The following is a 20,879-nucleotide window of genomic DNA, read 5'->3' as shown; positions in this document are numbered from 1 at the left end:
GATGTCTGCTTTCCCCTGCTCAACATGTGGTGTGATGCAGGGTGGTTGAGTGAGAGGAGGTGTTGCTGGTGCACATGCACACACCGTACTGGGAGAGCTTAGGAAGTGTGAGCTGCACACAGTGTCAGGTCTCTGGTGCTCCCAGCAGCCCATGCTGAATATACTCCGCTTCCTGCCTGAGCCGACAATCTGCTCTCTGCTGACTGCTTCTGTGTGAGCGCTTGTGCGTACAAGTGCAAACACTGTGAAATTCTGTTCCTTTGAAATGTCAGGTGTGCAGTCTTGATGCAAAACTCTGTTAGTCACAAGACACCGATCGGTTCCCTAAAACAAATTTACCAGGCTTTGTTAGATCAAAATAAGAAAGTGACTTTAAATGGCCCCTCAAGTGCCTTGAAATTAAGGATGTGCGCAATGACGCTGCAGTATCTATATATCAATCAGCTGATATTCTGGTATTGATATTTTCCAAAGTATCGATTTTTTAAAATTGTGTTAATCAATTATTAATAGCAAATTTTTTGTGCAGGATGATCATTAGCCAGTCAGACAGCATAGTTTCCCTGATTTGGATTTATTTGTCAAACAAAATCACATTCACATTTGAAATAATAAGCAGTATCAGCATTGTTAACATTTTACAAAAAGTATCGGTATTGTTTTCCTTTTACATGTTGTACTGCGTAGGGTTGTGTACCGAAACCGCTACCTTCATAACCAGTAGGAACAGAACAGAATCAGCATATGAATTTCAGTGCCTAATTTCAGTGTCACTGGTACTCCAACAAGGATGTAAGAAGCATCAAAGGGTTCATTAAAGGCAAACAAAGGTACGCATTGTGCCACACCATCTCTAAACATTTAATTCTAATCAACTTTGAGGGATACGGACACCATCGGCAATGTCAGAAGTTTGTTTTTGTCGCTTTAGGGAACGCATGCACTTAAGCAATGCATGCAGTACAGTGCATCCGGTGAGCGACTCCCTTCAGATTCATCAACATGCATGATCATGTTCATCAAATTTGCTTAAACTAAGCTTTCTAAAGTATGGCTGTATTTTACAAGCAAGGATTCTGAGACACCAATATGAAGCAGATGCTTAGAAGGGAAACACGTCAAACTTAATGAAGCATTTGAGGGCACAGAGAATAAGCTTAAAGGCAGAAGAACCCAGTCTTTGACAGCTTGCGACATCATCTGGCACTTTCACTGAGTGCATTTTTACATGGACACCAATACAATTAAGACAATACTCTGAATAAGAGTCTACCATGTAAACAGCGATTTTTGATTACCTTAAAGAGCTACAGACACCCGCATCATGAAAAGCGAAGGTTTTTCCTTTCCATTCGGCATGCGGTATCAAATTCCATTAAAACAACTCTCTTTCACCAGTTCTTTCTTCATATTCTCATCCAGTACCTCGGTTTGTCACGGGGCCATGAACAAAATGTTGCAGAATGAAAGTGAATGTCCTGAACTGCAGTTAAAGTTGAAAAATTAAAAATGAAACACCCAAATTTACACGAAACGCAGGAAATGTGGATAGTGCGGTGATGCAATGACATTAATCAGTCTATGTGCTTTAACATGTAAAACAGGATCATCAAAGGAACATTCAAAAAGCAACCAACACAAAAAAAAGGGTTCCCTGATTTTGATGACAGCCTTTCCACAGGTTTGTAGCACGCTAATGTTGATCGCATAATGCAAATCTTAAATTTATACTAACAAACACAAATGATCAGAAGAAATATATTAATACAATTCAATTCAAATATATACAATTTGAATTTACTTTAAACTTTAATTAAATTGTTCAATTAAAATTATTACTTTTTTTTTACATCAAATTTAGCACACTAGTACTGCCCATCCATACATGAAATGCGCAACTTTGTTTGATGTGTGATGTTATTTCAACTGAAACACAAATACAGGGCAGGGCATATAGAATAGCTCCTCCCTAAAAACAGCCAAAAGCATTTTGTTTATATCAAAGCTCTGCCAGCCAGAGTTGTTACACTGACATGACAGCCACAGCCACAGCCTACGATAGCAATTCACAGACTTTTTACTGTCCACTTAAAATACATCATTCGATGTAGAATTCATATGGGTCTGATATGTTACCATGCCTCTAGCCCATTAACTGTGTAACATTACCATGAAACCAGAATTTGGATGCATGTGCATATAGTATGTACTGCATGTATGTATTAGGTTTGTCATGATACTGGAATTCCGTACCAATCGATACTGAAATTTTAAAAACAGCCATTTGTCTGCTACCGTTTTTTTATTTTGGTTACTCTACTACAAGTAGCACATAGTTCATTTTAATGTATTTACTAACATGGAAAAACAATGAACTATACATTCATTAAAGTATTTATTCATCTTCGATAATTAATGAAAATACAGTTGTACCTTGTTAGTTCACGTTTACTCAGTGTGCATTAACTAATGCATTAACCAATGCTTAGTAACTAATTACTAAATGATGAAATATAATTAATAAATGCTGTGTAAACATAGTTCATTGTTTGTTCATGTTAGTAAATACTTTAACTACCATTAACTATGTAACCCGTATTGTAAAGTGTTACCATTATTTCCTTAAATATGGAACATTTTGGGTAAACCATCAGTGTGAACACTTGGTAGCATGTGAATATCTGACCTATTTTAGCCGTGTTCTGTAGGGGCGGGACACTTTATATACAAGACCGCATTTGATTGGTCTGAAGACCAGATGAGAAGCTGAAGTGAGATTTTGTTAATGTTGAATGCTTGTATTTTCTAGTTGTATGTGAATCTTAAGCTAGCACACTAGCTTATATATAACAATATATTGATACTGAAGTATTACGTCCACCTAAAAGGTCTCAGAACCAAAATATCTCAACCTCTGCTCACTTTCTCCCTCCAGTGAGCCTCTGGCCAAAACAAATTGTGTGGCAAAGCAGGAACATTTTAAGTGCGACTCGAGGCACTGTTCCTGGAGGACTGAATCTTGGCAGGGCTGCACCGGTAGCATGGCAGGAGGGGGGTTTCACTTTATCTCAATTCTGTCGGTTTCCTCATCCCATCTGTGAGCTTGGCAGCCTTGTTAAACTGACATTGCTAGTCTCCTATCTCACCTTCTAATTTTTGCCCTGCAGCCCATCCAAGAATTGCAAGTGCATCCGTTCTCCCATGCTGCCGGTTTCCATGGTGTTGAGGATCTGTAGCGGGTAAATACTTGTCTTTATTTTTTAAATGTAGTGTCCTCAGGCTGGGGTTTAAAATAATCGTTAAAAAGGGATCGCTCATCCAAGAATGAATTTGTGGTATTGAAATCATACTAAAATGATAATTGTCTATGAAATCAAATCAAATAGAAAAAAAGAACTAATTATTTGAATAATTATGTCATTTTATAAGTATTTATGTATTTTATATGAAATTTATTTTAGTTGTCGCCTCACCATCATGTATTTTTTATTTTATTGTAAATTATGAAATCAAACTAAAAGAGAACTAAGAATATGTTTGAGTAAATAATAATAGTAGAAAATGTGTAGAAAATAATACAGGTTTGGCTTTGCTTTCCTGGGGCAAATAAATATTGAAGCAGCATTTTTTTTTCAGCTCCAGACTGTAATCCCGTTATTGCATTTTTGCTGAGGTTTCTCCATAAATTTATGCAGTGGCTGACTGAGGATTTTGTAGTAAACATTTAACACTGTCGCAGGCTGCATGTTTGTAATGTTTTAAAGATTCAGGAAGGGATGTGGGAAAATTTAGGACAAGCTTTGCTGTGTTTACGACAATTAGAAACAGCAATGTGACTCCCAATGAGACTGAGGCTCAACATGGGAAGCTTAACTGTGTTAATTAGCCCTGAATAGGTACAACGGTGATCTACCTAAACCACTTTGGGAATGTAGGTACCCAGTACACTCCAATTTGATTGGGGAACTTCCAATTACTATGATACATACACATCTTGCACGTTGACATGTGTAACATTCTGGTATTGCTTTGCATACAGTATAGTCAATCTTGAATTGGCAAGAGTGGAAGAGTGGATGCCAGAGGGAAGACAATTATAGTCTGGCTGTTTACAAATATTGCACTTTTATAAAATGTTGAAAACATTAAATAATACCATACAGTAACAGTCTATTAAAGCTAGATGAATGAATTGATAGATTATTGATGGAGAGTGGATATGGATAGACAGACAGACAGACAGACAAAATGATAGATAAACAGACAGACAGACAGAAAGATAGACAGATAGATAGACAGAACAACAGACAGATAGAAAGATAGATAGAAGGATGGATGGATGGATGGATGGATGGATGGATGGATGGATAGATAAAGAGATAGATAGATAAATAGATAGATAAGACAGTACGATAGAATGATCGACAGATACAGTAGATGGATGGATGGATGGATGGATGGATGGATGGATGGATGGATGGATGGAGGGATGGATGGATGGAGGGATGGACGGATGGATAAACAGATACCTGAATAGATGGATATGTGGACTGATTGATCAACAATTTATAGATAGATTCATGCACAGATGGACTTTGAATACATCGGATCTGTGATTAATAGAAGCAAACATGAAAAAATGGATGGATTGTGGGAGATTATGGGTGAATATGTGGTCAGAAGAACAGAAGATTGATGGAAGGATGGGAAATAATTCATTAATTCGGTCATTTAAATAAGTTTATGAAAGAAATATTACATAATAAAACTCTTGAATTGACAGGACCTGTGTAGGTGGAACAGAATCGTAGTTTGGCTTTTTACAAGTGTCCTGCTGAGGGAAGCACTTTATTGGCTTAGACTATCTGCTTTGTGTAAATATACAGCACTGTAAGGCCTGGCAGTAGCAGGGTGAATTGATTTCTTCTACGGGTAGACCCAGGATTTGTTTGTGGATGACTGCGACGGTTGCTGTGCACTTTTCTGTCTCTCTCTCTCTCTCTCTGTCACTGTGCTGCATCAAGGCCACTTTCAACCCCAGTTTCTCCCTCCTTTACTGTTTACTACTCCCTCCCTTTCCTCACACTCTCCGTCGCTCCTACACTTCATCATGTTTTTTTCCTTCTGACACTCTTCCCCCCCCTATCTAACTCTGAATATATTGTCGCGTCTGGCTGTGAGTGTACTTTAAGCACATGCTGCAACCTTGATAGATGTTCTCTTTCTCTCTCTTTCCCTCCTCTCTTTCTGCATCCTGGCTGCAGGTCTGTATTTCTCTTCCCCATCGAGATCAGGATCTTTCCCCTGTGTGATGTCACATGCAGATCTAGGTGAGCAAATGGGCATCCGTTTATGTATCTCTCGTTGTGCGGATGGGCTTTGGGAGAAACCTAAATTTAGCAGCTCTGTGCTCTCTGTTGTGTTTGCTGTGCATGGCTTAATTAGCTGTTGAACGCAGCATGGAAGAGTACATCTTAGATGCATTATATAATGCGTTATATAATTGGATGCATATTTCATGTTGAATGTTGAAGAGGGAGGATCTCTGCTGTCCCATCCTGTAGTTGAAAATTAGTGCTAGTGTCAGTAAGAAAGTACAAGCTTATGCTCAGTTTTGGAGATTCGAGGCAGCCTGAAGGAGAACTGCTGCTCTCATTAACCTAGTTAATACATTTGGTTGAAATCCATTAAAAATATAAAAATATATACAGTTGAAGTCAGAATTATTAGCCCCCCTTTGATTTTTTATTATTTGTTTTGTTGCTTTTTTAAAATATTTCCCAAATTATGTTTAACAGAGCAAGGGAATTTTTTACAGCATGTCTGATAATATTTTTTCTTCTAAAGAAAGTATTTGTTTTATTTCGGCTAGAATAAAAGCAGTTTTTAATTAAAAAATAAAATCATTTTAAGGTCAAAATGATTAGCCCCTTTAAGCTATATATATATATATATATATATATTTTTTTTTTTTTTTTTTTTTTTTTTTTAGTTGATTAGATTGCAACTATGCAGTTTATTTATAAGGATAGTGCCTATTTTAACTAATTACAATTTTGGAGATACGGTAGCCATAAGTCTGTCATTGAGCAAAGACAGTTGATGTTTCGCCACAAGACAGTGACAGAGACTGGTTAATAAGTACTTAGGGGAGAAAAACTATACATAAATTTCAAATTACAGCTAATCAAATCATTAGAAAACTGGTAGGTGACACTTTAAGACGATCTCTCTCTTTTGTATGTTGTAGTGCTGTATTTATACCATAGTAATCTGGTAGTGTTTGCTTTGCTTAGTTATTTTGGGGGATTAATTATTGTCATATCCCAATTGCAACAGAGAAACATTGGGCAATTACATGCCGTTTAGCTTTGTAATCTTAAAATGTGAGCAAAATTACCTGTTTTATCACCACTTTAGACATTACACTAGAGAATCATTTTAATACTAGATCTAAAGCGATGTTGGTAAAATTAGCATTGGTTTCTGCTGTTCTGATATCAGCTGCAGATGTGAATGGCGCAAGAAAGTAGTTCTTAGTTCAAAAGGATTTTTGAGACTTTTTTGATTTTCTTTTTTATACACACGATTAGGAAATCGAACTGTTGTATAAATGCAATATCACACAATTAGCAGTGCAATATGGCTGTATATAGTCACAGGTAGAGCCCTACGGCACTCAGCCTGTGGCCTCGAGCCAACGCATGCCTCCTACCAATGCTAATATATAGACATATCGCACTGCTGCTTGTGTGATATTGCTCATGTATATATATATATATATTTTTTTTTTCCAACACATTTCTAAACAAAATAGTTTTAATCACTCATTTTTAATAATTTATTTTATCTTATCTTTGTTATGATGACAGTAAATAATATTTGACTAGATATTTTTCAAGACACTTCTGTACAGCTTAAAGTGTCATTTAAAGGCTTCACTAGGTTAATTAGGTTAACTAGGCAGGTCAGGGTAATTAGGCAAGTTATTGTGTAACGATGGTTTGTTTTGTAGACAATTGAAAAAAATTGCTTAAAGGGGCTAATAATTTTGACCTTAAAATGGTTTTTAAAAAATGTAAAACTGCTTTTATTCTAGCCGAAATAAAACAAATAAGACTAAGAAGAAAAAAAATATCATCAGACATACTGTGATAAAGTGTTTAGATTTCAGGGAAGTAAAGCTAAAACTAAAATGCGAACTATAATACAAATCAACTACATAAAACAAAACAGGAAATATATGTATATATATAATAAAATATAATAAAATAATATGTATTTAATATATAATGAATAAAAACTAATTATGAAACTTAAGCTCTATTACAGCTAAATTAGAAAATTCAAAAACTAATATTTTTAAAATATGTCAAATAAAAATGTAAGCATGGGATACCGTCAGTATCTATTCATTTACATATCAATATTAGAAGGCAAAGTTTCTGCAAAATGGTCTGAAATACTTTTGGAATGTGCAAGAAATGACTGACAAATGACTAATGTAAATAAGATCTTCTGCTAACTTAAAACACCAGGCCAGAGCAAACATGTTTTAGAAGTCTTTGTCTAGTTGCAGTCTTTTCTTTGTTGACCATGATTAGCTTGTCAGAAACTCTCTATAAGAGATCAATTCAACATGTTTTCTAGTGCGACGCTCTTTGTAAATGAACAGGTCTTGTTGATTGTTGGAGTAATTGCTGTAACCTCAATGAGTCATTTCTTTTCCCAAAAGCGAGAGAGGTTTACAATAGATGTTAACAAGCTCATGGCATGGCACCAGCTTACAAATATCTGACTGGAAACGGGCTGCAACATAATAACCCCTCAGGAGAGGAACATTTGTGTAGTTTACAACTGGAACGTTAAGCGTGTCATGACCTGGCCGTGATATTGTAATGTAACTTGAGTTAACACAGATACACCCAACTGAGTCATTCCTTCACAAAGTCTTACGAGGCAGATTTGACGGTCGTGTTTGTTTCGCACTGCAGGAAATAATGTCACGGCATGTTGAGGTTTTCCTGGAGCAAACTTGAACTGCTAACTGATTGCCATGCGATGGGCATGATAATAGTGGCATCTTGGGAGGGGGGCTCAGAGGGGGCGCTTGTGATGAGGCCACGGCTCAGATAAAGGATCGCATTTCAAGAGAGACAGATATACTGTAACCCGGCTCATTGACAGAAATTCATTTATTCCTCCTCTCCAGCACGCTATTCATGTTCGCTAACCTCTCTGCTTACAAATCTATTATAGCTTTGGAATAAATCCTCCCACTGGAGGAAATGAACTTTGCCATTTTTAACCACCTGTCCAGCCAGCTTTCATAATTATTGCTTTAGCATTTTATCCAGAGGAACAGAACTCGTTTATAATAGTGGCAAATTGTGTTGTTCAGGGTACACCCTTATGAACATCTGTTTCTCTGACATACTAGAGAATATGAGTGGCTCATGCGCTTACTCTCAGAATGTTCCAGAGCTCTTCAGGGACATCCACAGGACAGCCTAACATATTTTTAGAGGCCAACAATATGCCCAATGTGCCCTACTGTTCATCCAGGATCAAGGCCCAAGTTTAGACCTGCAGCACAGGGGGGTTGGGTTCCATTCAGAAGTCAATTGAGAATGCTTCTACAGTATATGTAATTGAAATTCCTTGATTTTGTCTAGTATTTCAAGAAAACACTAACGAACAAGAAGATAAGCAGACAGATGGATAGATGACTTACATTACGTTCATGGCATACACACAGTGTTTACAAGTTCCTTCATTTCCTGAGAAGTGAACTGATGGCCTTGGTGTTGTTAGCTTCATGTGCTACGTGAATGCAATTCAATTCAAGTTTCAACTCATGCATTTAAAGTAAGGCAATTTTTATGCTTGCAATATTACATAACTCTGCCACACAGAGGAGTTTAGAGACTATTCATTTTTTTAACCAAATGAAGTGCGAAAAATGTTTTAAAAGGGTTTACTTAAAGGGATAGCTCACGGAAAAAGAAATGTATTCACTATTTACTCTCTCTCAAGTAGTTCCAAACCTTAACGAGTTTCTTTTTTCCCCTGTTGAACACAAAAGCAGATGTTTTAATAATGTTAATAAATTCTTAATCATTGACATCCAGAGAAGGAACACAAATGCTCTGGAAGTACAACTGCATCAGAAAAAGTCTCACAAAACTCAATCAGGTTTGCAGTGTTGGGGGTAACAACATAATATATCCTGATTTATACTTTCACCTGCACCTCACGAAATAGATGAGGATTTTATACTTGACACGTTCGGCGTTGGGATATTCTTTAAAAATGACAGGGGGCGGTCAAAATAAACCCACCGGAAAATCAGATGGATAGACGTAGAAGTTTCCGGAACTCTGTCATATCATTAAATCATTCAAGATTTTTAAACTATTTATTTTTACAAATAATTTTAATGATTATAAAGATTTTTATAACCATTCAAGATTTTTTAAAATCAAACTTTGATGCATTACTTGCCTTTGTTCATATCTCGGACAGTTTTACCTAAAATCTGATTACTTTTTACATTAAGTAATTAATAGTGTAATCAGAATACAATTTTCCGGTAGTAATCAAACATTTTTAATTTATTACTTTTTAAAGTAACTTACCCAACACTGTTCACTACTAATAACATTTTAGAACCCATTTACATGTGTTTAGGACTGTGCACTTATAATAAGATTGGTGTTGAACTCAGGGGCGCATGCAGGGGTTATGCAGTATATGCAGTGCATAGGGGCGCCACACATGGGGGGCGCTATTGTGCCAACACAATTTTTAAAATGATCCTTATTAAAAGTTTCAATTAATACAAATAAATAAATGCGTTTTGTTAAAAAAAAATGTGTTTTGCATTTTTTACTATAATATTGTATTTTATTAATTTATTTTTACTATGAGTTGCATCAGTTGGCACACACCTTTTAATTCAAAATCATTTAACACAATAACATGCAGTCACACAGCCAAGTGTAAGGTGTTTATGTACAGTAGATGTAAATGTTTAGATTTTTTTTTTCCTAATAAACTTATCTTTATTTATTATTATCTATTATTAATTAATTAATTTGCCAAAAGAGAGGTCACACAAAATGTATGTTTATGTAAGTACAGACCTCAAAATATTTCAGATAACATAAAAAATAATATTTGGATTAGAAATTCCCCTATGTAAATTTTATATACTTGATTATAATGATTCTTAACTCTGTTAAAACTGACACATGAACAAAGAGTCAGAATATTCAATTTATTTAGAACTGAGATGTTTATTAATCCTTATATCAAGATCTATTTTTTCCCATATAGATGTTTTTATACATTTATTATGTATCAAAATGATACATCAGGTCTTTTGGTAACATTTTTTGCTCAAAACTCAATTTCAATTTAGTTACAAAAAAGGTTTGCCCATAACATTTTGTCAGACCTCGCATACCCCTCAGTAAATGTGTTGTTGCGCCACTGGTTGAACTTAACAGGTAGCTATTAATGATACAATTTATTGTAGAAAAATTTCATGTATGCATGATTATCACTAAATGAGCAATCCAGTCATGGAAACACATACATTATGATAAACTGCTGTAAAAAAACAAAGAACATTGAAAAAAACAAAACAAAGCTAAACAAAAAAACACAATCTGCAGCCTTTTCACTCAGAGCCTTTCGCACTTGACATTTTCTTTTTAATCCGTACGTATAGCTCAAACGTGTTGTCAGAGCAATTGAGTTCATTTCAGCTGCTAATGTTCTATTCATGGTAATTATTCAGAAGTGGAAAAATATAATTTCTCAAATTACCCTCATCTGCGGCCCTTTCTCCATGCTTGGGCTACATCTGGTTCTGGGCACTGGAAAGGAGGCAGGCGGCGCATATGTACAAAGCCCCGAATGTGTTTGCTGTGCACTTTTATGGCACTTTTGTTCTGGCATCAGCTGAGTCACCTGCACCGCAATGTGTTTTGGTTCGGGGAAGGCGGAGGGGAATTGGCCTCAATAGGGGGTCTTCTGTTTGGGAAGCCCCCGGTTTTCATTCCCAGCATTGACCAGCTGATCTGACTAAGGGCCAGGGCTAAAATTGGTTGTGCTTGTCTGGGCGATTTTTGTAAAGTGACACTGCGGACAGGGGGGCTTTTTTTGGGGGTGGCCGTGCCTCGCCTCTGAACGCAACAGGTGCAAGTGGGCAACTTGAGCCCTGTGGAATGACAGACCGCTGAGAGAGTTGCTCTAGGGAGTTTGCTCTGAGGGGTATTCGCTCCAGAAGTTTTCACCCCCCCACACATTTTTTTCCTTGGGGCAAAATTGGAGACAGCTGCCGGGGAGCGGCGCAGATAGGAAAACACGCTCCTGGGTTGCATAACAGGAGAAAGCAGGTCCCCAACGGTGCACTGAGTGTGAGCCACTGCCTTGCACTCCACTGAGCAATTGTGCAGGCCTCGCTCGAGAGCCTGTTTGTTTTGGAATGGCTGCTGAGTGACTGTTTTCATCAGTGTTTGCGCATGGCCTGTCAGGCTGCACACACTCCCGCCGGGCCTCCTAGGAGAAGCACTCCTGGCGCGAGTCACACCGGGGTGGAGAGGTCAAATGGAACACTGACATGAATTTGTGCTCGGTTCATCAAGGCCTGAAGTGAGATGTCACAAATCTGCGACTGTGACCCTGCAGCTGCTTGAATAAAGAGCAAATTTAGTCTGGATTTTAATAAACCCTTGCGATTGTTGGAATGCAGCGGTTTATTATCAGGAAGATTTAACCTGAAATTTGTAAGATGGAAATCAAAACTAAAACAGAAAAATAAAAGAAATATGTCTTTCAGTTATGAGGAATATATATACACAGCACATTTAGATTTATATACAATTTTTAGATATATACACAGATATGGAGTAGGAATGCAACGTTGAACCAAATTCACTATTAATCGCAATTTTATTTGTCATGGTTAATTAAACGTAAAGTCTTCTCAACTTAACTTTGCGCTAGATTAAAGTTCCAAGCTTGTAAATCAAGATGAATACCCACGCACGCCGAATTAACTATAGCTAGAGTGTTTAACTAAGGGCTGTTCACATATCGTGTCTCTTGCGTGCGCAAGTTCATTGTTTCCAATGGGGGTGCAGCTTGCGATGTGCTGACGCTTTCCAGGCACACTTAGTTGAAAGAATGCGACAAGCGCATCGTGAATCACATAAGAACTGACTAATACTCATACTTTGTATGTAATATACACATTTATACATATGAGTTGATCAAAAGGGGCGGCGCAGTAGGTAGTGCTGTCGCCTCACAGCAAGAAGGTCAATGGGTCAAGCCCAGTTGGCATTTATGCGTGGCGTTTGCTTGTTCTCCCCATGTTCGAGTGGGTTTCCTCCGGGTGCTTCAGTTTCCCCCACAAGTCCAAAGACATGCGGTACAGGTGAATTGGGGAAGCTAAATTGTCCATAGTGTATGTGTGTATAGTATGACTGTGTATGGTTGTTTCCCAGTGATGGGTTGCGGCTGGAAGGGACATATATAAAAACATATGTTGGATAAGTTGGTGGTTCATTCTGCTGTGGCGACCTCAGATTAATAAAGGGACTAAGCCAAAAAAAAAATGAATGAATGAGTTGATCAAAAGTGCCTTTCAGACAGAAGTTAAGCAGCCTTTGATGTTCTCTTCAAAATGGACATTAGACAAATACATGTTATTTATTCTAATTTTTATTTAATTATTTATTTATAGTTCTCATTTATTTTCAGTGTAAAATTATTACTTATGTTTAAATGGCAAAACTTTTTTGCCATTTTTTTTACACTTATTTTTAAGTCCAAAGAGAAATGGACTATTGTTTGTTTTTAACATAACTAACTAGTGATGTATTGAAATGAATGAATGCAAGATTTTTTCTCAGACTATAATTATACAACCAAAATCTTTAAATGTTGCATCCCTAATATGGATCCATATGGAAAAAAGACAACTTTGAAATTACAATTTTGTCTGATTTAATATTTATAGTTGCATGCTTGACTAAATGGAGTTTGTGACATTGACATTGTCACAAAATTCTTCTAAAAAATGTGTAATTTACAGGTTAAAATGACTATGACAAACAACAACAAAAAACATATACTGAAAACAACTAGTAAATCCAGTTTATCTCTTAATTTTGCATAGCTGTGTAGTATACACACAAACTATAGTTATTTGATGTAAATGTAAATATATAATTTAAAAAGTGTGTGCATAACAATAATAACATTACCAACAATTATATATTTTAAATAAATACAATTTTATTATAATAAAGTGTAGTTAGTTGTCTAATACTGTTCATATTTTCATTTAGTTTAACAATATAAAAATGAAAAATATTAATAAAAATGAACAGTTGTGCAACCATTTAGAAACTATTTAGGCAAGGCAAGGCAAGGCAAGGCAAGGCAAAGCAAGGCAAGGCAAGGCAAGGCAAGTTTATTTATATAGCACATTTCATACACAATGGCAATTCAAAGTGCTTTACATAAACAAGAATAAAAGAAACAAGTAAAATAAAAATAAAAACAAATAATAAAAATGCATAAAAACAAAACAAAACATAAAAACAGGTAAAATGTGATATGAAAGAATGAAGAAGAAGAGAAAAACATGATAGTGCGATCTGTCGGACGCAGCACAGTGCTCATTCAGTAAAGGCACAGCTAAACAGATGTGTTTTCAGTCTTGATTTGAATGTGCCTAATGTTGGAGCACATCTGATCATTTCTGGAAGCTGATTCCAGCAGCGAGGGGCATAGTGGCTAAAAGCTGATTCACCCTGCTTTGACTGAACTCTTGGAACTTCTAGTTTATAAGATCCTAAAGATCTGAGTGATCTGTTAGGTTTGTATTCAGTGAGCATATCTGTGATGTATTTAGGTCCTAGGCCATTTAGTGATTTATAGACCAGTAATAATACTTTAAAATCTATTCTGAATGTAACTGGCAGCCAGTGTAGAGACCTGAGGACAGGTGTGATGTGCTCTGATTTTCTGGTTCTGGTTAGAATTCTGGCTGCAGCGTTCTGGATGAGCTGTACCTGTCTGACTGTCTTTTTAGGAAGACCAGTGAGGAGTCCATTACAGTAATCCACCCTGCTGCTGATAAAAGCATGAACAAGTTTTTCTAAATCTTCACTAGAAACAAAGCATCTGATTCTTGCTATGTTTTTGAGATGATAGTATGCTGATTTACTGACTGCTTTGACATGACTGTTGAAACTCAGATCTGACTCCAGAGTCACACCCAGATTCTTGACCTTATTTTTTGTCGTTTGACCTTTAGTGCCAAGGTACGCATTTACCTTGAGAACCTCATCTTTGTTTCCAAACACAATAATTTCAGTTTTCTCTTTGTTTAACTGAAGAAAGTTTTGGCACATCCAATTGCTCATTTCATCAATGCATTGGCAGAGGGTGTCAATGGGGCTGTAGTCATTAGGCTGTAAGGCTAGGTAGATCTGAGTGTCATCAGCATAGCTGTGGTAGGAGATTTGGTTCTTTCTCATTATTTGGCTTAGAGGGAGCATGTAAAGGTTGAACAGGAGAGGTGCCAGAATCGAGCCTTGTGGGACTCCACACGTCATGGGTGTCCACCTCGACCTATGGTTACCTATACTGACATGGTAACCTCTACCTTCAAGGTAAGATCTAAACCCAAACCCAGTTTTCCAGCCTATCCAGAAGTATGCTGTGATCGACAGTGTCAAATGCAGCACTGAGATCCAACAATACCAGCACTGTTATTTTACCTGAATCTGTATTAAGGCGTATATCATTGATTATCTTTACATTCTTTTTATGTAATAAAATAAACAAACAAATGAATTAATAAATATAATAAAGAATGTATCATTTCAAACTGAAAATCAAAAAAATTATTTATTAACAATTTAAATACAATGAAAAACGTTTTTGTGTGCCATGCAAAATATTTACAGCTTGATTTAGATTTCATTATCTTTTTATCAAATCATATTAGATATAAAATGCCACATTTATCATAATAATAAATAATATATAAAAAAACATAGATGTGGTTTATTGTGGTTCAATTCTCACTGATTAATTTCTTTCATATCTGACAATCTAGTAATATAATTTCTTTCTCTCTCCTCACAATCAGCATCTATTTACAGCTGAATTATCACGTTCTTTACGGAGAAACACAGTGTAGATATTTGATAGGTGCGATGTTTTGTGTTAATTGGATACTGCGGTGCTTTTTTGCGCATCAGTTTCAAACCATCTTCAGGTTAATCACGCACTGAATCTGCAAACCTCTCTGTGCTGTTAACTTGCTCTAATTGTGTGCTTCGTTGGTTGTTTTGGAGCAGTTGGCTGTGTCCTGTTCTCATGCGCTTCAGGGATCTGATGGAAAATACAGTGCAGCGTTACAAATGAGACCCTGCACAGGTTGCCTCCCAATTTTCTCTGCTCTAGTTATCCACCATTGCATGATTTTTCCCTCTTTTAGCATCTTTTCATGACCCTGGTACTTCCAGCAAATGTGAATAAATGACTGATAAAGTAAAACAGGCCCTGGAGAAGTGTTTTCAGGATGTACCCTGCTGATTCGGTAGCTTTTTTTAGAGTTATATACAATTGCACGCTCTCTTGACAATCACCACTCTGGAGGATTGATGGTTCCTGAAGGCACAAACTTCTGTTGTCACCAAAGCATGGAAACAAAACATCCCTCATTTCCGTTCTAAACAGATGCTTTTTCATTAGAGCTTCACAAATAGACTTAAAGACAAGCAGTCGCGTGATGCAAGCATGTTGTGACAGAGAAACTTCTAAATATTCAGTATTAATAAGAAAACACTTTAGTACAGACACAAGAAGTTGTCTTTCTTAGACTGTTGTCTGTGTCTGTGGGAAATCAATACTTCCTGCAATACTTAATTGAATTGGTGTACTGGGGAAATTAAAGTTTCTAGTCATTATTGGGTCTGTAACATAATAATACTAATACAAATGCTAATGCTACTATTGGAACTACAAAAAAGAAATACAATTAAATTATAATAAAACTAAAACAATACATATAATAACAATTATAACAACAACAACAATAATAACAATGCAAAAAAAAAATTAATAGTTTTTGTTAAACAAAATAATAAACAATTACAGTCTGTTATTATTAATTCAAATTATTTTGCTGTTAAGTGTATGCAGAATTTTTAAAAATGTGTTTTATTGTTATTAGTATATATATATATATATATATATATATATATATATATATACAATTACTTTTTGTAATTGTAGTAGAACATACATAACAATAACAGTGTATAATAATAAAGAAATGTTAGTTCATATGTATCCTTATTATGTATTGTATTGATTCAGTTTTGTGAATAATAAAAATAATAATAATTAAAATAACAACTATTCGTTTATTTATTTGTTTTCTTTTTATGTAATGTATTAATACAGTTTTATCCATATTAATAATAATAATCATTATTATTATAATTATTAGTTTATTTTTTTTTCTCTTATTGTGTAATGTATTGACTTAGTTTTATCCATAATAATAATAATGCAAAAAAATAAAAAATAAAAAATATATATTTTAAGAATATCTTTTTAAAAAAAAAGTTTTTGTTAAGTAAAATAAAAAAATTACAGTCTTCAATAATCAATATTAAATTGCTGTTAAGTATATGCAGAATTTAAAAAAATATTTTAGTGTATATATATATATATATATATATATATATATATATATATATATATATATATATATATATATATATATTACTATTTGTAATAGTAGAACATACATAACAATAACAATGTAAAATAATAAATAAATATTAATTTATTTATTTCTATTCTTATTATGTAATTTTTGCTGTTAAGTATATGCAGAATTAAAAAAAATATTTTTAATGTGTGTATATATATATATATATATATATATATATATATATATATATATTTTTTTTTTACTATTTGTAAAAGTAGTAGAACATACATAACAATAACAATGTAAAATAGAAAATAAATATTACTTTATTTATTTCTATTCTTATTATGTAATTTATTGATTCAGTTTCATGAATAATAATTATAATATTATTTATAAATATTAGTTTTTTTATTTGTTTTCTTATTGTGTAATGTAATGATTTCGATTTATCCATAATAATAAAAATAATAGTAATAATAATAATAATAATTATTATTATTATTATTTAATATTATTATTATTATAGGGTGTCGCGGTGGCGCAGTGAGTAGCACGATCACCTAACAGCAGTTTTGATTCAGTTTTATCCATATTATTATTATTATTATTAATATTATTATTATTAATATAATAATAAATAATATTAATATTAGTTTATGTATCAATTTTCTTATGTAATGTAATAATAATAAAAATAATAAATATAATAAATATTAGTTTATTCATTTGTTTTCTTATTATGCAATGTATTGATTCAATTTAATGCATAACAACAACAACAACAACAAAAAAAAATATATATATATTTAATAAAGACAATTAATACATCATATCACAGTTATGGTTGTTGGTAATTGTTGCTATTAATACTTTACTATCATTGTTATTTTAAAATGTACATATTATAAACATTACTCTTATTACTATTCCTGCATAGTAATACTATTTGTACACAATTATGTGTGCGTGGATAGAAAGATAGACAAGTTTTACATTAAAATACATATTTGCATATTATAGTTTGCTATATTAGTATATCAGTAAGGAAACACAAACACTTAAGATATACAGATCGAAATGCTCCTGGGAAACGTAGTGATTGATTTTGCTCACAAGTATAATCCTCCACTTAACACCCAAATCCATCTGATCTTAGAATTAACACATGCTAAATATGCAAGAAAGAGTGGTTGACATATCTTGCTTCAGCCACTCATTTTATAAGGCGTCTAACTTTACTGCATTCTCTGTGGTTGCTGATGTAGTAAGATTCTCTTATGAATAATACCATGACTAATCAGTTGTCAGTTGTAAATATGTCAGTGTCAAAAACTTCAAAGGTTTAGGACGGTAACAGTAATCGCACCCCAGTGCCATTCAGACCGTGAGGACACTTCACAAGGTAGTTAGAGCAATAGATTTAACATTAACGTCACTGAGGGAAAATGTCCATGAGAAGGGGGAAAATAAATGCTAATCCCAGCAGGAAGGTTGTGAGGTAAGCAGAGTTTACTGTGGTGATGGGAGGATCCTTCATCTCCCTCGAGTCCCTGCTGATTAGAGAAGAGCTCACAGCTTGGCAAGGGTCCAGAGCCTCACCTTCGCCATTAAACTTGTTCATTCAGCACTAATGCCAGCTGAGATCTTGTTCCTGTCCTATTGTCCCCTGGCCACAGAGCTGTCAGACTGCATGCTTACTGAGGATGATGCAAAGAAACAGCCCGACGTCCATTCTGCCCTAGATCTCGTCCTAGACCGCGATCTCCTCTCTGACCATTACCGTGAACATGACAGGCCCGTACCTGTCTGCATGGATGGCAATGCAGCCTTTTTTTTGTATTTGCTCTCACACTCAGCACATTGTCTGGTTGAGGGACACCTACAGTACGTGTAGGCAGAATGTAGACCGATGCTGTTTTTTTTTTTAGATCAAGGGCAATCACATATTCTGTAGTTAAATATTAACGAAACGTCATCTGCCTAGTTTAGCAAGAATTGCACTATTATGTGTTACTGCATTTAGTAAGAGTTTGTGTATTCTTGTGGCCACAGATATTGGATGAATAATTAATTTGAGCAACAAAACAGTGAAGACTGCTCTGTATTTCTCTACAGTGAACAGATGTCCTCTTTATCACGTACGCCTGTAGTGAAAACCACATGATCTTTCAACAAAACATGCACAAATATTGATTTAGATTAGAGATATTAATATCTGGAAATGCCTTTCCATTGTTTACTGTATATACAGTAGCATATGTGTTCCTGAACATTTCAGTTAAAATCAACTTTAAATGGCAGAACGTTTTAAGAAATGTTATATGGACGCATTTTGTTCACTGCCAATTTAAATATTTTTTAAGATTGTTAAAAGTATATTCACCCAAAATTGCATCCTCTTTAATAATTTACTCACCCTTTACTGATTCAAAACTCGTTTGAGTTTCTTTCTTCTGTTGAACACAAATATTGAATTTCATTGTAATTTTGCTTCCAGCAACTAGCATTCTTCAAAATATATTCTTTTGAGTTCAGGAGAAGCAAAAAAACAAACAAACAAACAAACAAACAAAAAAAAAAACTCTTAAAGGTTTCAAACCACATGAGGGAGAAATAAAAGTGCTATACTTTTCTGACTCATCTAAAGCATAAAAATACCATAATATGTTTGCAGATATTTAAGAAATATGCCAAGTGGACATACTTGTTTATCTAAAAAACAATGCTGACGTCAGATATTCTGCTTTGAAAATGTTTTTTTCTGTACTGGAATGCTGTCTTTGTTTTAGTTCTTTTAACTGGCCCACTGTCACTTTAGCCAATTATATTTCAGCACCCCGGGTTGCCTTGTTGGAAAAACGCATATTTCATTCATTCATTCATTCAGAAAGGCTCTCAAAGCATGCGTCTGTGACTGAAATGCGACCTCCGGTGGACAGTAGCAAACTCCAAAAGGAGACGTAAATTCTGAGTTATACATGAGGTCATTAATTCTCAAATAATAGAAATAACAATGTAAACATTAGGTAAGTAAGTTACATTGTAACCCCGTGTCCCAACAACACGCTACGTGATGGGATTTGCAGTGATTGGCTGTTTGCACCAAACAAAACACGAAAGAAATTTAAATACAGTCATACAGAAGTACAGAATATGCACTCACTCAAATGGTAGGGTTTATAATCTAATTTATACATATGATAAACCTCTTTAACATTATTAAATGTACATGCTGAATCACTCATATGTGTTGGTTTTGAGTCTAAAGTTCAATTTCAAATTGTTTATTTAATTTTCAAGATCTGGGGGTAAACCATCCGTCGCTGCTTTCAGTAGTATGACAATAAATGTCAGGTAAAATGGCATTCAAACTCTCATTATTAGCATTTAACACTGAATAAAGCACATGGAGTGTACCTGAGGCGATCATTGTCAGTTTTCTGTTGTTCAGCTGCAAGAAATAGAAGCCATTTCTAATATATAGATCTCAGGTGTTGGTTAAGACAAAAACTCCTTTTAACATGGAAAATGTTCCTTCTATCGGGTACCATTGCTTTTATTTAGAAAACGATTTAAATCAGCCTTGTTGGTTCTGCCATTCTGGCAATCTGCATTTGTGTTTGTTTTGATCCAGGTATGCAATACCTAGTTTAACCACTGGGTGGCAAACTTACATACTGCACCTTTAATAATAAGGTCATTTTCATTTTTGCATGAATTATCCCATTTAATTGACCAACAGTGGCACTGAATAATACAAAGCAAATCAGAGTCTATCAAAAACAATCCAACACATTTTATTATCGTTAACTAAACCAGCAGAGATGTTTACAGAAGGACTTGTTCAGACAATGAGTGAGAACCCCCAGGGAATTGTTTTTAGTGCTTTTTAGTGTTTTTTTTTTACTTCCCTGTATTTCTGAGTGGGCAATGTCACAAGGGATCCTGGCTCCCGGTAGGCCCGATTCTCTTTAGTCACAGAGATGCTCTCTAGAGGTCAGACCTGGTCAAATATATTTAGCTGCGTAAATTGGATTCTGTGGTAAGGGCAAAAGTCTGCTGGATAGCTGGGCATGTTTAGCTCGCAGATGTGATTAACTGATTCATCTTTGGGATAACC

General features: G+C 34.9%; 2 protein-coding genes across 10 annotated transcripts in view; one reads left to right on the top strand and one right to left on the bottom strand.

Annotated features, from left to right (window-relative positions):
* aig1 (androgen induced 1) overlaps window positions 1-20,879 on the bottom strand; it is a 260,128-nt gene that overhangs the window by 162,422 nt on the left and 76,827 nt on the right. The gene's annotated exons all lie outside the window — the stretch shown is intronic.
* Window positions 1-20,879, top strand: part of hivep2a (HIVEP zinc finger 2a) — a 116,318-nt gene that overhangs the window by 36,280 nt on the left and 59,159 nt on the right. For 2 of the 8 annotated variants that reach the window (XM_087297358.1, XM_087297357.1), the window contains exons 3-4: window positions 3,168-3,239; window positions 5,265-5,330. The exons of 2 other annotated variants lie outside the window; for them this stretch is intronic. The gene's annotated coding sequence lies outside the window, so the exon portion shown is untranslated. The remainder of the gene's footprint in view (window positions 1-3,167; window positions 3,240-5,264; window positions 5,331-20,879) is intronic. 4 more of the 8 variants (XM_087297360.1, XM_087297359.1, XM_087297355.1 and 1 more) reach the window with 2 other exon arrangements.

Source organism: Danio rerio, chromosome 20 (genome assembly GCF_052040795.2).
Source record: "Danio rerio strain M-AB ecotype USA chromosome 20, GRCz13ab, whole genome shotgun sequence".
NCBI classification, from domain to species: domain Eukaryota; kingdom Metazoa; phylum Chordata; class Actinopteri; order Cypriniformes; family Danionidae; genus Danio; species Danio rerio.
The sequence above is the reverse complement of the archived record's forward strand: the minus strand, read 5'-3'. Positions and strand labels throughout refer to the sequence as shown.